Below are 19,582 nucleotides of genomic sequence, written 5' to 3'. Positions count from 1 at the left end.
AGTATTTATTTTTGTAAATTCTCTCCATAAATAGTACATGAAAGAGAATTAAAGGCCTTGAAAATTGTTTGTGGGAAAAGTGAATAAATAAATAACCATTGGAAAAGCATAGCATATTCAAACCGTTAATATCAACTATTGACATTATTTTTTGGTTTGTCATAAATCTGTTTTTTAAACTATAGCATCATTGCACCATTCCCTCTCCCTTTCCTTCCTCCAAACCTTTAAAGATCTCTTAAACTCAAGAATTCTTTTTCATCTTTTTCATTAAATGATATTATATATATATATATATATATATATATATATATATATATATAGTTTTTTTACTTTTTAAATTAAATTATTTTATTCATTTATATTCCAAATGTTGCCTCAGTTCCTGGTGCTCCCTGCCAGAATTCTTCACCCCATTTCCCCTCCCCTTTGCTTCTGAGAGGCTGCTTCCCGATTCATCCAACCAACCCCTAACCCACCCATCCACCTCCAGTTCACCAGCCCCCACCCCCAGCATCCCTTCTCCTTGGGACATCAAGTCTCTATAGGACTAGTCACATCCTCTCCCACTGAGTCCAGACACGGCAATCCTCTGCTGCATATGTGCTGGGAGCCACTCACCAGACCATGTATGATCTTTGGTTAGTGGCTTAGTCTCTGGGAGCTCTGAGGGGTCTAGTTTAGTTGATACTGTTGTTCTTCCTATGGGGTTGCCATCACCTTTGGTTCCTTCAATTCTTCCTCTAACTCTTCTATAGGGGTCATAGACCTCAGTCAAACAGTTGGCTGTAAGTATCTGTGTCTGTCTTAGTCAGCTGCTGGTAGAGGCTCTCAGAGAACAGCTATGCTAGGCTCCTGACTGCACGCACAACATGGCATCAGTATATTTCTTTAGCAGAACAGGAGTATTTGGTTTTCCTAATTCTATGGCCTATATAGGCTTAGGTAGTTGGCCCACAACCCATGTCAGGAATTTGTTTCATCTCATTATGTGGAAGAAGAATGTTTCTGTAGTGATGGGCTTTGAAGTCTTAGTTAGGATCTCATTGCTGTGAAGAGACACCATGTCCAAGGCAACTCTTATAAAGTACATATAATTGGGACTGGCCTAGAGTTTCAGAAGTTCAGTCCATTATCATCATGCCAGGAAGCATGGCATCTGGAAGGAAGACAGGGTGCTGGAGAAGCCTAGAATTCCACATCTTGATTCGAAGGCAATAAGGGAAGATTGCCTTCCACAAGCAGCTAGTAGGAGGAGCTCAAGCATAAGACTTCAAAGCCGACCCTCACAACGACACACTTCCTCCACCAAGGCCACATCTATGTCAGCAAGGACACACCTCCTAATAGTGTCACTCTTTGTGGGCCAACCATTCGAACACATAAAAAACAACCAAGAGCCTTGACAACAACTCAATTAGATGTAACCAATGCCCAGAAATGGAAACTTCTTTTGGATACTGCAGATGTCTATTTGAGGCTCTGTCTCTCCTGTTATTTAGTAATTTCCTTTAGATCACCTTCATTAGTGCTTGTTAGCCATTTGTCTTTCGTATTTTGAGAATATTCTGTTTAATTTTTAAAATTTGGTTATTTGTTTTCTTCATATCTAATTTGTTGAGTTTTCATATGCATTTTTTATATTAATCCTCTATTGGATGTGTAGTTAGTAAAAAATAGTTTCTCATTCTGTAGCCTGCCACTTTGTCTGAATGACAGGTTTTGTCTGCCAACTTGACACAATTTTGATTCATCATAGAGGATGGAGCCTCAGTTGAGGAAAGGCCTCATTTAGCTATAAGGCATTTTATCAATGAGTGATCAATGGCAGAGTGCCCAACCTACTGTGGGTGGTGCCATCCCTGAGATAATAGTTCTGAGTTCTAAAGAATGATCCCCCAGATCCTCATGGAGCAGAGTGAGTTCCTCAACTACAATATCATGTTCAGGGGTAACCAGGGCAAGGGGTTAAAGTTCATGGACCGCCTCAGTGGCTGCGGTGGTGGCAGGGGAGGTGGGAGCAAGGGTGGTGGGGGCAAGGGCAGCAGTGACTAGGACAACATGCCATGACCCTCCCACAACCCCAAAGGGCCCGCCTGCCCTGCCACCACTAGATGCAGGCTTCCTGCCAGGACGCCCATGGTCACAAGGTGCCCCCTGTGATGTCATCCTCTGCATCCTCTTCCTACCTCACTGTGAGCATGGCAGGCACAGGGTACCGGCTGGGGCTGGACAATGTATGTGACTACTCAACTGAATTGAGAATGATAATAGCTGTTCACGCATTCCTCCTCCTCCTCCTCCTCCTCCTCCTCCTCCTTGTCCTCCTCCTCCTCTTCCTATTTGTCATCATCATCATCATCATCATCATCATCATCATCATCATCATCATCAAGATCTCTACAATCTACAACAAGAAGAATAAGAGGTACCATGAGATGCACCATAAGCTAGGCCACCTCCCACTGATCCAAACCAGGTTAAAATAGATTGAACCATTCTGAATCAGATTGAATCCGTTTGAACCTGTCTTAACCAGTCTAAACAGGTTTGAACCGGTTTGAATCTGCCTAACGTGGATTGAACCAGTCTGAACCTGTATAAACCAGTCTGAACTGGATTGAACCAGTTTGAACTCGTCTGAACCAGCTTGAACCGGTTTCAACCAGATCGAATCCATCTAAACCAGACTGAATCGGTTTGAATCGACAGAATTTTAAATTTTAGTTTTACAATTTTAATTTTAAAGTTTTTAAAATTTAATTTTAATTTTGAATATAAATTTAAATTTGAATGTTGAATTTTGGCTTCGCTGAGCTTTTGTCACTGTTTCTCTTGCACACAGACAAGCCGAGCACAACCTTGAACCCCTGATTATGCACAAAAATAAAAAATGGTAGAAATATATGGGGAAAAAAATAAATTCTGGGATCTGTGGACTCCAAGGCAGAGCTGGGGGCAGGGCAGGTACGTGACTTTTGGCTAGGCTCTGTATTTAAGGAAAATTTATAAAGTTGAAAAAAATTATTTAAAAATTATTATAAATAAGAAAGAGGGAAAGAAAGAAAGAAAGAAAGAAAGAAAGAAAGACAGACAGACAGACAAAGGAAGAAAGCAAGCATTCTGAGTAAGCCCTGGGAAGCAAGCCAGTATGCATCATCACCTCCTGCCTTCAGGTTCCTATCCTGTTTGAGTTCCTATCCTAAGTTTCTTTGGTAATGAACATTGATGTAAGTGTAAGATGTATAAACCCTTTCCTTCTCAACTTTCTTTCTGGTCATGGTGTCTTGTAGCAGGAATAGAAACTCTAATTTTAAAAATGGTGTCCTTTGCCATAGAGAAGATATTCAGTTTAATAAGGGTCCACAATTAATCAATTGTGACTTTTTAGTGCCAGTGCTAATGGTATTCTGTTCTGAAAAGTCTTTCCTATGTGAATAAGTTCAAGATTATTTCCCACTTTATATTCTATCAGGTGTCAGGATCCATAATTGGACAAGCTAATAAGTAGAAGGTGATCTTCTTGAGATGACCTGCTTCAGATTATTGTATAATCTGGGACAGGTTCACCTATATTAAGCAAGGCTCTAATATTTCATTTTAGGAAAGATTCCTGCTATTTATATGCTTCTCCTGTTATTATTAAACATATATAACAATCACTAAGTAATAGCACACCCCTTTGGAGCAGATCTCTGCAGATCCATGAAGATGTGGTCATGCTACACAGACAGATAGATGACTTCTTAAGTCTTAATGACGATCCTATAAGAATTTCTAAAATTGTATCTGTAATTATTAAGCTCTTTTATAGTGGGACTGCTATTAGGTTTCATATGATAATCAAAACTTCAATGAGAACTCTGCCAAGTCTCCCAAGTGTCACCAGTTAATTGGTCTTAGTTAGGAACCAGACTTTCCCCTACTCAAAGCACTTTCCAAGAGGTTGTAAGACAATTAACCCAAGATCATAAATAGGGAAGTAACAATTTATTATTGGTGCTGGGATAGAAGATAAAATGTTGACTGGGTTTATCTCTACAAAACTTCACTAATAACTTACTTATGGTTTTAAACCTTCAGTGAACCTATGGAGCTGAGACTGGTGATGGATATTTCACCAGATAATTACTCCTAATGGATATGCATGTAAACATTCTCCGTTGTAAACTTCTATTTCAATTTATGATTGGATTTTTTGTGTGAACTTGTGATGAACTTTGTAACATGTGATCTGAAAGTATTGAGGACAAAGAGATGAGAAGAGTAGAGAAGAATTTTTTCCCTTACTAGAATTGTTTGCCTTTCCCCACTTAAAGTAGAGATCTTTTTCTGTTTCCCCACTTAGGATCTTTCTGCTTTTCCCCTCAGATGTGTACTACCATCAGCAGTGGTTGATTGGGTACCATCAGCTCTGGCTTTAATTGTTTACTGCCATCAGCAGTGGTCGATAGTAGGTACCATCAGCACTTGGTCGGGTACCATTAGTACCCATGTTACGCCAGGAGCCATCAGCTCTGGCACAGGATTATTTCAGTCTTCTTGTGTCTGTTCAGGCTTGTTTTGTGTCTGATTATATGGTCAATTTTGGAGAAGGTACCGTGATGTGCTGAGAAAAAGGTATATTCTTTTGTTTTAGGGTGAAATTTTTTTGTATATATCTGTTAAATACGTTTGGTTCATAACTTCTGTTAGATTCACTGTGTCTCTGTTTAGTTTCTGTTTCTATGATCTGTCCTTTCGTGAGAGTAGGGTATTGACGTCTCCCACTATTATTGTGTGAGATTCAATGTGTGTTTTGAGCTGCTTGGAAAATTTGTTTCCAGACTTTTAGTCTGAGGTAGTGTCTGTCTTTGTCACTGAAGTGTGTTTCCTGTATGCAGCAAAATACTGTCCTGTTTATATATCCAGTCTGTTATTCTATGTCTATGTATGGGGGAATTGAATCTATTGAGAGATATTAAAGACAAATAATTGTTTCATCCTGTTACTTTTGTTGTTGAGGTGGTATTATGTTTGTGTGGTTCTCTTCTTTTGGGTTTGTTGTGAAATGATTAATTTCTTGGTTTTCCTTGGGTATAGTTTCCCTCTTTGTGTTGGAGTTTTCCTTCTATTATCCTCTGTTGGACTGGATTAGTGGAAAGATATTGTTTAAATTCAGTTTTGTCATGAAATATTTTGTGTTCTCCATCTATGGTAATTAAGGCTGGGGATAGTAGCCTGGGCTGGCATTTGTGTTCTCTTAGGGTTTGTATAACATCTGTCCAAGATCTTCTTGCTTTTAGAGTCTCTGTGGAGAAGTTTGGTGGCTTACTATTTTTAAATTTGGTCTTTTCATTGTGTCCTAAATTTCCGGAATGTTTTGGGTTAGGAGCTTTTTGCACTTTGTATTTTCTTTGACTGTTGTGTCAATATCTGTCTGCTAGGCCCTGTGAGGGCCCCAGATAGGCCAATATCTTATTTTTTTTAATCAATACAATACCTATTCATGATTCAGAAAGTGGTGACATAAAGATAGTGAGAAAGGGTGGGAGAAAAAGATGAAGAACCAGGCAATTGAATGTCTATTTTCTAAACTGGATGTTACGATAAGTTGTACTTATTACAGTATTATTTACACATAAAACATATGAATAAATAAAGTACACAGTAGTCTCCAATGACAGTACCTGACAAAACAAAGATAAAAATACTGTGCCATGGGCTACAAACAAGAGGATAGTAAAAAAGGAAGACAAACGTAATTAATGTCAGTTTCTACAAATTATAAAGCATAACCATGGGTATGGTGTGGCTAGGCTATGTAGATAAAAGCTCAGTTGCTATGAATTATTAATTGACTGTCTTGTGATCTAGTCATACACTGGTGCCTGGAGCAGACATCCTATGTCTATTGTTGAACCTTGTGTCAATCCAAAAGTCAAGTGTTGGGCTTAATGAATATCTTATGACCAATGCTATGTACTTCAAATATTAAGCTTGCTCTATCCTTAAAATATTTCAAATATTTTAAAGCAGGGAATATATTGTTTCCAAAAAGAATTATTTAGACATATGACACACAATCCTCTTTTGAAAAACAGTATCATTATTCTCTAGGGGTTGTGCTTTAGTATAAGGCATATGCTTTGCCCTGAGATCAATCCTCAGCACTGTTACAAAAATAAAATGTTGTACAAATTTAATTTATATATTAAAAACATATCTAAAAGCATAGTTTTGTGTTAATAACAAAATGCTATTGTTTCATATTAAAATATTATCTGGTATGTAGGAATAATATTTTCCATTTATTTTTAGCATTTAATTTTTAGAAGTTGTTTAGAACCAACTTGTCTTTGCACCTCAACATTTTCTGCTCAGTGACTTCTAATAAGACTTGGAAGGCTGCCTGCTCCCAGTCAAGACAAATAGTCTTTGTCTCATCAAGAGACTCTGGTGTGAAATGAAAAAAACCACGGAAGCTGGGACCTAAGGCAGCCTATGAGTGCTGGAGAAAGCTGTGAGCAGTGCCAGCTGGCTAGTGGAAATGGTAGAAAGCCTTTCATGGCACAGAGTGAAGTGAATATATTGGCCTTGAATTGAGTAAAATCTGGCCCTAAATGGAGACTCCTAGGGACTCAGTGGGAGCAATCAGCTCAGAGAGGTGGATACACGCTACTGAACACTAAGGCTGTTGAAATAAGCAGATATATGATTGACTCTGCAGAATGAAATAAAGAGGTTGACCAGGTGAGCATTGCATAATTTTATTAGGTCATTTAGTTTATTTTAATGTTACAAATATTCCAGATCTCTAATATTAATTTCATCATCCATGATCCAATCTCAAATTATGAGATTTACCCATTTTTCATGTACCCATTGCATTACAGACTTACAATGTTAAGCCTGGAATAACTATAGTTTAAAGGTCTGCTATAGAAGAGAAGATAGGAGATAATTAAAGATGAGTTGTAAGTAGAGGCAGGGCTAGAATATACAAATGTCTAAAGATGCAAGACCACTCTGCTGACTTTGAAGAAACCCAGGCTTGATGTGGCTAGCATACAGGCAATGAATACTAGAGTGAAAAGGAGATCATGACATCAAATTTATATATAACCTTATACTAGACATCTTCAATATATAGCCCTTGAGCCACATGCTTAGAACGGCTAAGAACATGGTCCAACACATGTTTAGTTAACAATATATCATATTATATCATATCATCATGTCAAAGAGATGGACACCCCTGTACCAACTCAAGCTTTTATTAGACTTCTCCCTTATTGAAAAATTCCATGAAAAGCCATAGAATTGTCTAAATGGAATTGTTATCATGAAGATACTTTTATTATACACACACCCATACACACACACACACACACACACACACACACACACACACACCCTAGTCAACTCACTGCAAGGAAAGAAAAGAAAATATGCAAAGTGTTTTAAAATGCCCAATTTAATTAGAATTACAGGGAACCTTACGGCTGGCTAAGGATTTTCAAGGACAAGGTTTCTATTTGAAACAACCACAAAAGCAGACAAAGTTTGAGAAACAAATTTTTACATACCTATCCAGTTCCTATCCCAAGAAGATGAGACATGGGGAATTACATCTTGCTACTGCCTCAGTTTGCTGCTGTCTTTCAAATCTCCATATAAGAAAAGGATACAGAGGAGACAAATTCCCTGGGTGGAGAAAAGTGAACAGACAATCCAAGCTATGGAAAGACATAGAGATTGTCAGGGGGAAGAAAGCTTCACAGAGACAAATACCACACATGTGTATTCATCTGAGTACGAATGTGAGAAGACCACAAACAGCTCAAAACAAACAAATAAAAAGAGCAAAAAACCAACAAAACAAAAACAAAAAAAAAACCAAAATTTAATATTATGAGAAGCCGAGTATGGTGGTGCACACCTGTAGCAGCAGCACTTGGGAAGGAAGACGCAGGAGGATGAAAAGTTCAAGGTCTTCCTTGTCTACCAACAGAATGCAGAGAAGCCTGGAACATTGAAGAACCATTCTAAAGACAAAGGAATGGACAGTAAAAGAAAAAGAAAGAAAGAAAACAGGAAAAACGTGAGGAGGAAGCATTTAGAGGAGCTTGTCCATATATGGAAACAAACTCAAGCCCTAAGATAAGGTGTCTTCCTATGAACCACAGTAGTTAATGACAGAACTTGAGATGTAATATACAACAGTAGGAGGGTATGTTTACATAGTCACATAATATAAACCTTAAATTAAATGTTTCTCCATGTCAACTATTTTAATTAGAGTAAGACCATAATGGATCAACAGTATATGAGAAATCTCATTTTTCAACACAATCAAGATTTTTAACATTAAGTAGTCCCATAGGTTTATAATGGCATCTTGCAGTGGCTTTAATGTTGTATACTTCTGTAATAGGACATCTTTCCTATTTCCCAGTTGTATAAATACATTGTTAAAGTATGTGCTCAATATTTAGCATATTTTCTAATCAAAAATTTAAATACTTATCTGAATTATGAGGACCAGAATATCTGCTATGAGATAGTGTATCTTCTATATATGATAGGTAAGCTACACCCCAAAATCCCAGCAATGTGGTCATCTATGCAAGACCAGTACAATGCTGTAGCCACCTGCGGCTGCGGACAAACTGGGTTCTCCTGAAAGAAGAACTGGAAATGAAAAAAGGAATGAAAGGGCAGGAAGCATGAAGCCACGACAAAGTTTTCTGATCAAGGCTCGGAAGTTTCATATTCAGCTCTTCTAATTTAAACAGAAAGCCATTGTGTTTCAGCCGGAGATGGGTGGGAGAACCCATCTTTTGTCACAGCTAGAGTTGTCTCAAGGCAAGCTCAGCAGGCAGCTTATTCTTCTAAGTTCCTGTAGCAAGTTGTAAGTGCAGTCAAGGTAGGTAACTCCACCTAGGTTCTATTATTTGGTATATTGTGGTAAACAAGGTCTTTCAGGCCTGCTCAAGGCTGAGGGTAGGGCACACAATGACAATAGCAGTTGACTTACAACGTAGGTGGAGGAAGTCTCACACAGCCTATGCTTAGATAAAAAACTATAAACAGTTGATGGCTGCAGAGATAGAATGAGATTTGGTCATCTACAGTGATAACTGCCCTGGTCAGATATTGTAACCTATGTGGCCAGCCCTGAATCCATATACTTGTAACAAAAATAAGTAAAGAATAAGAATTACATTAAAGACCCTCCCCTTTGCCTCAGAGACCATCACAGAAACCAAAACTGGCCAAATTATAGGGAACGACTGATTGTGGAGTGCCCAGACCTAATGGATGGATACATGTATAATACAACTCCTATACCTAAGACTCAGAGAATGTTACAGAAAAGGGTATGAAAAGATTGTCAGAACCAGAGGATCACCTACATCTGCTGTAAGACTTTGTCTCCTAAAATTGACAGAACAGCTATATTCACAATACTGTAACAATATGGCTCAGTAAACAAGACCAAAATAAGAACTATAGGCTGACTGCTGAGAGAGAGAATTAGGCTTCCCTAGTGATAAATTTCCTAAGAGCCCCTAACCAAGTGGTCAACCTTGAAACTCTATCTATCTATCTATCTATCTATCTATCTATCTATCTATCTATCTATGGAACACTAAATGGACTCAACAGGATATCATAAAGTTAGGTCTTGATTCTTCTTCCCAGTAATAAATAAGACCCAGACTCAAAATATATTTACAAATGCCTTGGCCATGTAGCTAGGATCTTCTCTGACTAGAATCATAAGTTAAGATAAGCCATTTATTTTAACCCACATTCTACCACATGGCTGGTTACCTGTGTTCCATCCATCTCCCCGCATCTTTCCAGGCAAATCTCCCAACACCTCACTCTATCCCAGAATTATTTCTACCTCCCAGGTATCTCATGTTCTATTTCCTGCCTAAGACATAGGCCTTCAGATTTAGTATTGACAGGTGCCATATCCATATAGACATAGGATATTCTCTCTACAGAATGTATTTACATGTGGTGTGTGTGTGTATGTGTGTGTGAAACAATAGTTGTTAAATCAAAATGATCATGAATTTGAGATGTAGTTGAGAGAACACAGGAGTTGTAATAGAAATGATGTACATGTATTATTTGTTGCTTATATATGAAATTCTCAGAACATTAACTAATAAATAAATTAATTGATATTAGCTTTTATTTCTTAGGCTTATGATTTTTTAGTAGTTTCCTTTCAGTTAAAGACTTTTATTCCATATTACAAGAATAAAGGATTCGTTGCATGGTAAACGTCTTAAAGGTCTTCTACTATATTATCTCGCCTTATATTTTAAACCAATACTCTATTTTGAGTCCTTAGTTTTTTCTAGTTCACTGATGTTATTTGATCACAGACTGTTAGTTAGAAATATTTCTTCTGCTACTGAATTATTTTACTAGTATGACTAAAGACAGTTGGTACATTTCTACATATATATTTTTTCTATGTTATCACATTGGTCAGTATGTCTGTCTTGCTTCAATAATCCAGCATTGTAAAAGTGGACGGTGTTATTTCTCTTAGACATACTTGTCTATGCCTAAACAACATCCTGTTGGCAACTTACTAAAATTAAGTTTATTCTACACATCAGATTGAAGAAAAAAAATTTATGAAATTATCAGAAATTTTCTCAAATGTAAGAAAATATAAAAATGGAGGACAAAAATTCAAGAGTTAGATACAAAAATATTTAAGAATCTTTTATAATAAAAATGTTGTTTAATATAATTATTCTCATACCTTCACCTGGAATGAATTGGAGTATTCCCACACAAAGATGGGGCTGCAATAGTCACTTTGTCTTTTCACAATAAATAGCTGAATATAAAAAACAACACAAAATAACTGAGATATGAATAATAAATAAATAAATACATGATAGATTATACGGATGATAGATGATAGATTAGATAGATGATATATGATAGATAGAAGACAGATAGATGATAGATAGATGGATTAGATAGATGATAAATAAGTAAGTAAGCAAATAAGTAAGTAAAACAAGGCATTGACTATTGGCATCTATTGTATTGCTAGTTCCTCAACCTAGAACTGACCTTAATACTTGCATGTAATTTAAATGGTATAAAAGCAAAAAAGGAGGAGGAGAAATGGGATAGGGGATTAATGGGGTTTGAGGAATTGGAAAAGGAAATAATATCTGAAATATAAATAAATAGTATCACATTTTAAAAAATAAATAAATATATGGTACACATAATTACATGATGGTGATCCTTTAAGATTCTGACGAATGCAAAGGCAAGGGACTGCCCTGATTCATAGGGATGTGCCATTACCAGAATGAGTTTGAATCCTCTAAGAGGCAGTAGTCACAGCAGGATTATATGCACTGAAGATACCTTAAGAGATATACTGTGAGGAAAAGTGAAGAATGGTTCCCAGGATAGACTTCCCATGGAATGTTGATCTGAAACCCGGAGAAGAAGAAATGCTAGTATAAAAACTCTGTGCACAGGCCTACAAATGTTTCAGCTTTGGTGGTGGGAAACCTTTGTAGTTTGAGTAGGAATGGCCCCCCATAGAATCCTGTGTGACTGCTTTTGGCCCATAAGCAATGGCAGTATTAGGAGATGTAGAATCATTGAAGTAGGTGTGGCCTTGTTGGAGGAAGTGTGTCACTGTGGGGGTGGGCTTTGAGGTCTCAGATGCTTAAGCTAGGCCTACTGTGGTACCTGCAGATCAAGATGTAGAACTCTCAGCTCCTTCTAAAGTACCAAGTCTGTCTATTTGCATGTTATCATGCTTTTCGCCATGGGGACTAATGGACTGAACCTCTGAAACCGTAAGTCAGCCTCAATTAAAAATTCCTCTTTATATGAGTTGCTGTGGCCATGGCAATAGAAACCCTAACTAAGCCATTAACTACCTGAACACTCTTGTGCCTCACACAATGAGTCTTTCCTAGTTTCCCTGATGGTCTCATCTTTTGTCCTTTTTGTGAACCTGTTGTTTCATTCAGAGAAACAGCTGGAACATTAACCTGTAGTACTTCTTAGTATGTGACTCTCAGCAGCACATGTTGTGACCTTGACAATCGACTGCTTTGTGTATGCCATCTGCTTTGCTACAGCTCGAGACCTCTGTAAACTCTGGGCAAATATCTTCTCCAAAAAGAAATTTGAACAGTGAAATGAGGTGCAGTGAAAAAGGGCTCAAGAATCTGAGTATCATGAGCTTTTCAAGAGAGGCTCAGTAGTTCCCTGGTCTGTTGTCCTTTTTTTATTCTCCCACAGCTGAGCTATCTTCTGGCTGATCTTGGCAATATAGCTGACGACATGACCAAGACACTCATCAATGACAAATACATATCAACAAAGGAAATTATGCAGACAGGAAAAGCAGACTCAACAATATAAAGGCTTATTATATTATATAAATGTGGCTATCTGAAAGAAAGGGGGGAAAATCTATAAAAACAACAAAAGTTTGCTGGAGAAAAAAATATGAACATTAGATAGCCCTGAATTTACTTAAAAAAATTTTTTTTACTCTCAATTCACTTTACCACAGAGACAATTTCAGAACAACAGTATTTACTGATTTCTCTCAGATAGTTTAAAAAATAAAAGTTGGTAATAAAAATGAATCATAGAAAATAAATTACCCAGGTGATTTTATAGGGTCACATTAATATATGGAAAACTGTCAAAAAGTTTTTTTTTTAATAGGAGGGAAATGTGGGGAAATATAATATCCCTCTGTAAATAGGTAAACAAAAAAAACTTAGATATTGTGATTCTAATTAAAGTAACACTATTAATTTACACAAACATAATGGTAAGGTGAAAAGGGTAGTGAATACTTCAGGAATTCAATGCTGGTTTAGAACTTGGAAATCAAACACTGTAATTTACTAAAATAGCAAATAAAAGAGGTAAATCATATGAATCAATATTCAGGAAGACAACCACTCAAATTAAAATGACCCTAGAAAAGTAAAAATCAGAAAAAAATCCTTAATCAGGCATTTAGCATCCATAAAAACCCATAGCAGAGATAATACACAATACCCAAAAAGTCTGGATGCTCTCACCAAACCCCAGAAAGAGTGAAGCCATGCACATTCCCTTCACTGTGTTACAATCTGTAGTCAATGTAAAAAAGTCAAAAACTGCATATAAGAATAAATGTTACAGAGTTACCAATGACAGCCTTAAGTATCTCTCATAAAAAGCAGCAAAGAACATACAAGATAACAATAAATTATTCAGTTCTCAGTATGAAAATTATAAAAGTCAATTATACCTCTGCACACCAGCTATCAATAACAAAAGGATATTTCGTTGAGTATTTATTTAGGGTATTTTTTCTTTTTTGGTTGTTTTATTTTTGTGAGTGTTTTAGGCAGGGTCTCCCCATGTAAAGGAAGCTGGCCTCAATCTCATTATGTAACCAGGGTTATATCTCAAGCTTTGATTAATCATCTTACCTCAGGGACCATGTGCTCATATCTGTATCTTCACACTCAACTTAAAAACAAAAAATTAAAATGCAGCCATTTATAAAAGTATGAGATTCTTAAGAGTTCATGTATTGAAAGTATTTACAATAAGGATTTAAAAACACTGGTCAAAACTTTAATTAATGACCAAAAGAAATGAAGACATATCATTAATCATGAATTCCAAAATTACATGTTGCTTAAATAATTCTCTATAATTGATGCATCTTTTTAATGACAATCCAGGTAAAATGTAAGCAGACTTTTTAAAAATTAGGCCAATTCTATAATTATGAAAAAACAAAACACAAAGGATCTAGGGGGAAAATGTGCCTTATAAAAAACAAAACTGAAGTACATACATGGCCTCATCTTAAGGCTTATTAGAATCTACAGAAGACAGAATGCATTACTCTGAAGATTGATATAAGGAATAGATATTAAGGAGCACATAGGCATCTACATCTGGGATGACTTATAAAAGGGTATTAAGATACTTTAAAAGGAAAATTTCATCCTTTTAAGAAATGTCACTAGAATATCAACATATCAACATAGTAAGCCATAAACTTTCTCTTCATTGCCACAGCAAACAAACCATCTTCTCCAAGGTGATCACGAGCCTGCGTCTAAGAAACACTGAGATCCCACCGTTGTGATACTACAGGAGATGAAGGAAAAAGATGTCACCGGTGAAATACCCTGCAAAGCTGGATTTTGTCTCTACACCATTAAATTTGATAGGTGGTGTAAGAAATAAACTGGTAATAGGTATATTAATTGGAAAAGGAGCTCATGAATTTATTAATTTTAATAGACACTTAAATGTTACCCAACAAAAATTAATATTAAAATAGAAAGTCATTAAAAAAAAAAAAAAAAGCTCAAGTACTGTCTTAATACAGTAAGAGGGGGAGCCATAAAACGAATTACAGAATTACAGAATTAGATGAACAGGTTCTCTAAGGAACAAGTAAGGGATATCATCCTTTGAATAAAAGATGTAGAGTTGAGTTCTCTGTGAGAAAAACTACTGTTTCCTGGTTGCTAAAAGTCCTGGAGGTTGTGGGAGGGACAGCTAAAATTAGGGGGCATTTGAGGTACAGTATGGAAAACTGCCTAAAATATATACATATACGAAGGTGATCTAATGAAATCTGGTCATGTCTTGTCACCAAATGAACCTTCCAGTACCAGGACTGAGTTACACCAAATTGGGTTGTTGAACAAAGGCCATATAAATATCCCCCAAACTACCCAAATTGTTGCCAAGACAATAGTTGACGCTCCACAAACTGACAGCAAGGTTCCATTGCTGAAGACAACACCGACACAACTCATTGAATATAGAGATGTCCAGCCTGTGCCTCCATAGAGCCTCCACTCCTACATCCCAGTGTTGTTGGTACTCGGCATATTATCAAAAGAGAAATGTAAACACCAAGCCAGCCATAACCTCTTTATCTACCATGGTGTCCTGCCTGTATGATATTCTAGGGCAATAGTGGCATAAAGCTTGCAGAAGTAACCAACCAATAACTAATTTGACTGAAGCTCATTCCACATGACAGAACCTGTACCAGACAGACACTGTTTGGGTGAACAAGAACCTGAGAGTAAATAGACCCTGGACCTAGAATGAAACCAAATAATACTGGTCTTTAAAAAGGGATAAGGGTTGGGTTTGGGATTTAGCTCAGTGATTGAGCACTTACCTAGCAAGAAAAAAGGCCCTGGATCAGTACTCAGCTCCAGAAAAAGAAAAAAGAACAAAAGAGAGGGGGATGTAATGAAAAACTGACTACTCAGATACTTTGCTATATCATACATCATTGTCTTGTTCAGCTATCATCAGAGAAGCTTCCTCCTGTAGCAGGTAAGAACAAATATAGAGACCCACAGCCAGATATCAAGCAAAGCGTGAGATGCCTTGTAACATTCTACTCTAAATGAGATGTCTCCATCAAATCCCTTCCCTCAGAGCTCAGGAAACTGTGGAAGAGGAGGTGGAGAGAGTACAACAGCCAGAAAGAGTACAACAGTCAGAGAGAACGGGACAACACTATGACACAGGACTCTCTGAAATCAACATCTCACATGAATTTACAGAGGCTGTGGCAACCAGCATGTGCAGGACCTGCACAGCTGTCTGTATATATTTTTGGCTTCAGTTTAGTGTTTTTATGGAACTCCTGAATGTGTAAATGAGTTAGTCTCTGATTCTTGTGCCCTCGTTTGGGCTCTTTTCCTTTTGTCGGTTTGTCTTGTCCAACTTAAATATCATAGTTTTGTTTCATCTTATTATATTTTATTTCATTATATTTTTAAATGAATGAATGAATGAAAAAATGAACAAACAAACAAAAGAATGAATGAAAATCTAGCCACTACCTGGGCTGTCACATATACCAGATGAAAGAGGAAAAATCAGCTTTCTATAACACTGGGTATCAAAAGGTTACACACTAGTGATAAAGCTCTTGGATAGCTTGTGAAAGAACCAAGGCTTAATTCTCAATAATACACATACATGGACACACACACATGCACACACACAAACACACCACCCATCTGTAGACTAATATAACAGTTTTCAATACATATATTTAGGAAGCACATCTAATAAAATATATAACATTTACAGCTAAATATTTAGAAGAAAACTTTCACCTTTGACAATAATCAAAATAGTTATCTCCCAGAAGATAATTCACAGATGCAGTTGTTACAGTCCTTAGTGGTGGGTGAAATGGGGTACATTATGCTACAGCTATATGCTCCTGAAAGTGGCTAAGGTAAAAATACCAGCAGGATCAAGTATTGCAGTGAGGACAGTGTTCCCAATAGCCTCTCTCCCCACAGAAAAGAATGCAAATTGATTTTAAACAAGTTTTGAGTATACACATCCAAGCCACACATTGATTCCGCTCAAATTTATTTATACAGTAAAAATGAAACCATGTATTTATTTACATAGGATGCGTTCATATATAAGTGCTGCGTGTCAGGAGTTTTAGAGACTTTCATTAAAAATAGATGAAGGCATGAAAACTTGACCTAAAAGGAGGTGAATTTTTATAGCTGTCTAATCAAACTCAAGTACACAGGATGTATGTTAATTACTGAGAAACTACAATGCATTTGGCCCAATAATGTTATCGTTAACATACAAAGGCAGTGCCAGAGTATTGTCAAGGACTCTAGGGTTTCTAGACACTTAGCAAGTGTTCTGTAGGCCTCCTTGGAATATGAAATAAATTGGAGTGTCTAGGTCATACATGACATGACAAATCTTCCACTCTCGGGTTTCCTCAGCTTCTCGATTTCTTCCTTCACTTTATGCCAGAGAACTTTGGGCAAACTGATTTCTCTCAGTCAACGTTTCAACCACAGATCCTACTGTATAAGCACACACGTGAAATCTGAAGTATCTGATGATAATAACCATCTCTACAAGTCGACCTAGTAAGTTCTACCCTCTTTTGCTCAACAAGCTTACAATGCTTTTCTATGTTTACTCTTCATTTATGTGCAACAGATATGAGAACAATATGGCAGGGTCTTTGGTGAGTCAACTACTTCCTCCTTGTTTAGACTATGCTGACCAATCTGTAACATGTCAATACATGGCCACATGAACATAGGTAGGGTCCAGTGGCAACTCAGGGTGTATAGGGTATGACAACCATCTAGTAGTGTCTCTGACTCAGCACTTTCTATGATGATGTTACTTCACATGGCATCAAGTGTCTTGTAGGTATGATTAAGTACCTTGAGGTGACTATTCTGGACTGTCCCAAAAGCAGAGTATTAATCACTAGGGACCTTAAAATTGGAAAATAGAAGCCAAGGAAAGCTCAACATACTGTTATTGAAATATGGTTCACCCATATTACTAGTTCTTCAGTTGAAGGCAAGACAATGTGAGCCATGAAATACAAGCAGCTTTCGAAGCTGTCAAAATCAAAGCCACAGCTCCTCTTGCAGAATCTCCAGAGAGAATGCTCGTTTGCTGGCACCTACTTCTGCCTAGTGCAACCAGCACTGAGTTTCTTGTCTAGGAAATAGTAAAGCCGTGCACTGTGTCATGATGGAATTATACGTCAAGGGAGCCAGAGGAAATCCAGACAGGATAAGAAGAGTAAGCACTGATTACCAGGCCACTATCCTGAGAGAAAACACTAGAAGAGGGCCCCCAAAGAGGAAAACATTGCCACAGCTCCCACTAGAGGACCTCTTGGCAAATGAATATCTGAAAGATCCTCATCACCATTCAAGTGAGCTCAGTCTGGTTCCTTCTTCCTCATTAGAGATTTGGAGACTAGGGATATTAAGGTGTTTTTGATCTTGGAAAGATCTCATTTGAATATAATCTGAAATCCTCTCAGGGCCCACATGTGATTCCAAACAGAGTGTGCTATTTTGAAGGTAGTGGTGACTTTTTAGAGATGGCTCCAATGGGATTTTTTTTTTTTTTTTTTTTTTTTTTTTTTTTTTTGCCTCTTGCTCTCTTTTGTACCAGAGACGAAGAGGCATCCTTTGTCACATGTCCTTTGTCACATGTCCCTCCCTAAGGTGTTTGCTATCGTGCAAGCCTCTGGTGAGTCAATATAAACCTTTTCTTTTCTACTAGTGTATGTGCACATGCATGAGAGATAGTGTGTGTGTGTGTGTGTGTATGAGTGTGTGTGAGAGAGAGAGAGAGAAATGTACATGTGCATAAAAGTGTGATAAATTGATGTCTTATTGTTCATGTGCAAGTCAAAGGACAACAAGCATATTGATTGTCACCTTCTACTTGCTTGAGACAAGGTCTGCTGTTGATTGTTGCTTTACATGCCAGACTAGCTGGGTCACTAGTATCTGTGGATTCTCTTATATCTTTTACTTTTACTTGCTGTAGGAGCCCTGAGATTTCTGATGTGTGTAAACATGTCTATGTATACGTGAGTTCCAGGGATCTGCACTAGAGTCCTCACATCTGCTCAGCAAGTACTTATCCACTGTACCATTTCCTTCACCTAAATAACACCTTTTTAAAAAGTTGATTGTCTTACACATCTTGTCATAACAACAGAAAGTAACTAAGATATTGACCAATTGAATTTTCCATCTTCTAAGATGATTCCAGAAATAGTATCATAAATAAGACAGTTTTTCAGAACAACCATGAGAAGCTGTTGAGTTTTATTGAGTGGGGTAATGGATGCATCTAGAACGGTATTGGCTAAGAAAAACTCACTTTCATTTGCACTTCAACATGTATAATGGAAAAGTTAAAGGAGAATTTGAAAATATCCGTTATTAGGGAAATCAACCAAATGGAGAACCCAAAATGGTGTGAAGGTGTGGAACACAGATGGGTAAACTGAGGCAAAGGGTAGAAAAACACATCACTGTGACCAGATGAGTGTGTTAGGATGCTGATTGGAATTGAAGGTCCTGATTAAACTTCTGTTTCTCTTCCCAAAGAAGGTGATGAAGGCAAGTGCTAAGAAAAATGAAAGAGAAGAATATTTTGAAGAATCAGAAAGGTGGAGAAAAATCAGCAATTTTTGCTGTGGACAGGAGAGATCACTAATCTGCCATTAAGAGAGGGGACATTGAGAAAAGGGTGGGCATGTAATTCCAATGAGGATTACAGATGTGTGTGGTTTTCTGTAATAGTGCTCATTACCCCACACACAGATGAGATGAGGAACACAGTAACATTTACCCAGCTCAGTAAGTTAGACAACTCTCAGTATTTTGGCCACTAGCTTCCAAACATGTTTCTGACTTGGGAAATTCTCCCTTTTGTTTGTACTCACTCCCTCATTTACAATTACCAAAGACAAAGGAGAGAATCTCTTACTCTATTTATAACGCCAATATATAACCATTTAAGTTTCATCCTGACATATGCTCCTATCTAAGACTTCGAGTCCTAAGAAAGTGATACAAATGGCTAGTCCTGTTGATATTTTACATGGTAGCTATACAATCTTGGTAATAACAGCATCATCAGGACCAGAGAACAGTGGCAACACTGTTCAGATGACTCACCCCACTGTGTCCACCCACCTTGGTGTCAGCAT

Source organism: Arvicanthis niloticus, chromosome 30 (assembly GCF_011762505.2).
Source record: "Arvicanthis niloticus isolate mArvNil1 chromosome 30, mArvNil1.pat.X, whole genome shotgun sequence".
Classification (NCBI taxonomy): domain Eukaryota; kingdom Metazoa; phylum Chordata; class Mammalia; order Rodentia; family Muridae; genus Arvicanthis; species Arvicanthis niloticus.
The sequence above is the reverse complement of the archived record's forward strand: the minus strand, read 5'-3'. Positions refer to the sequence as shown.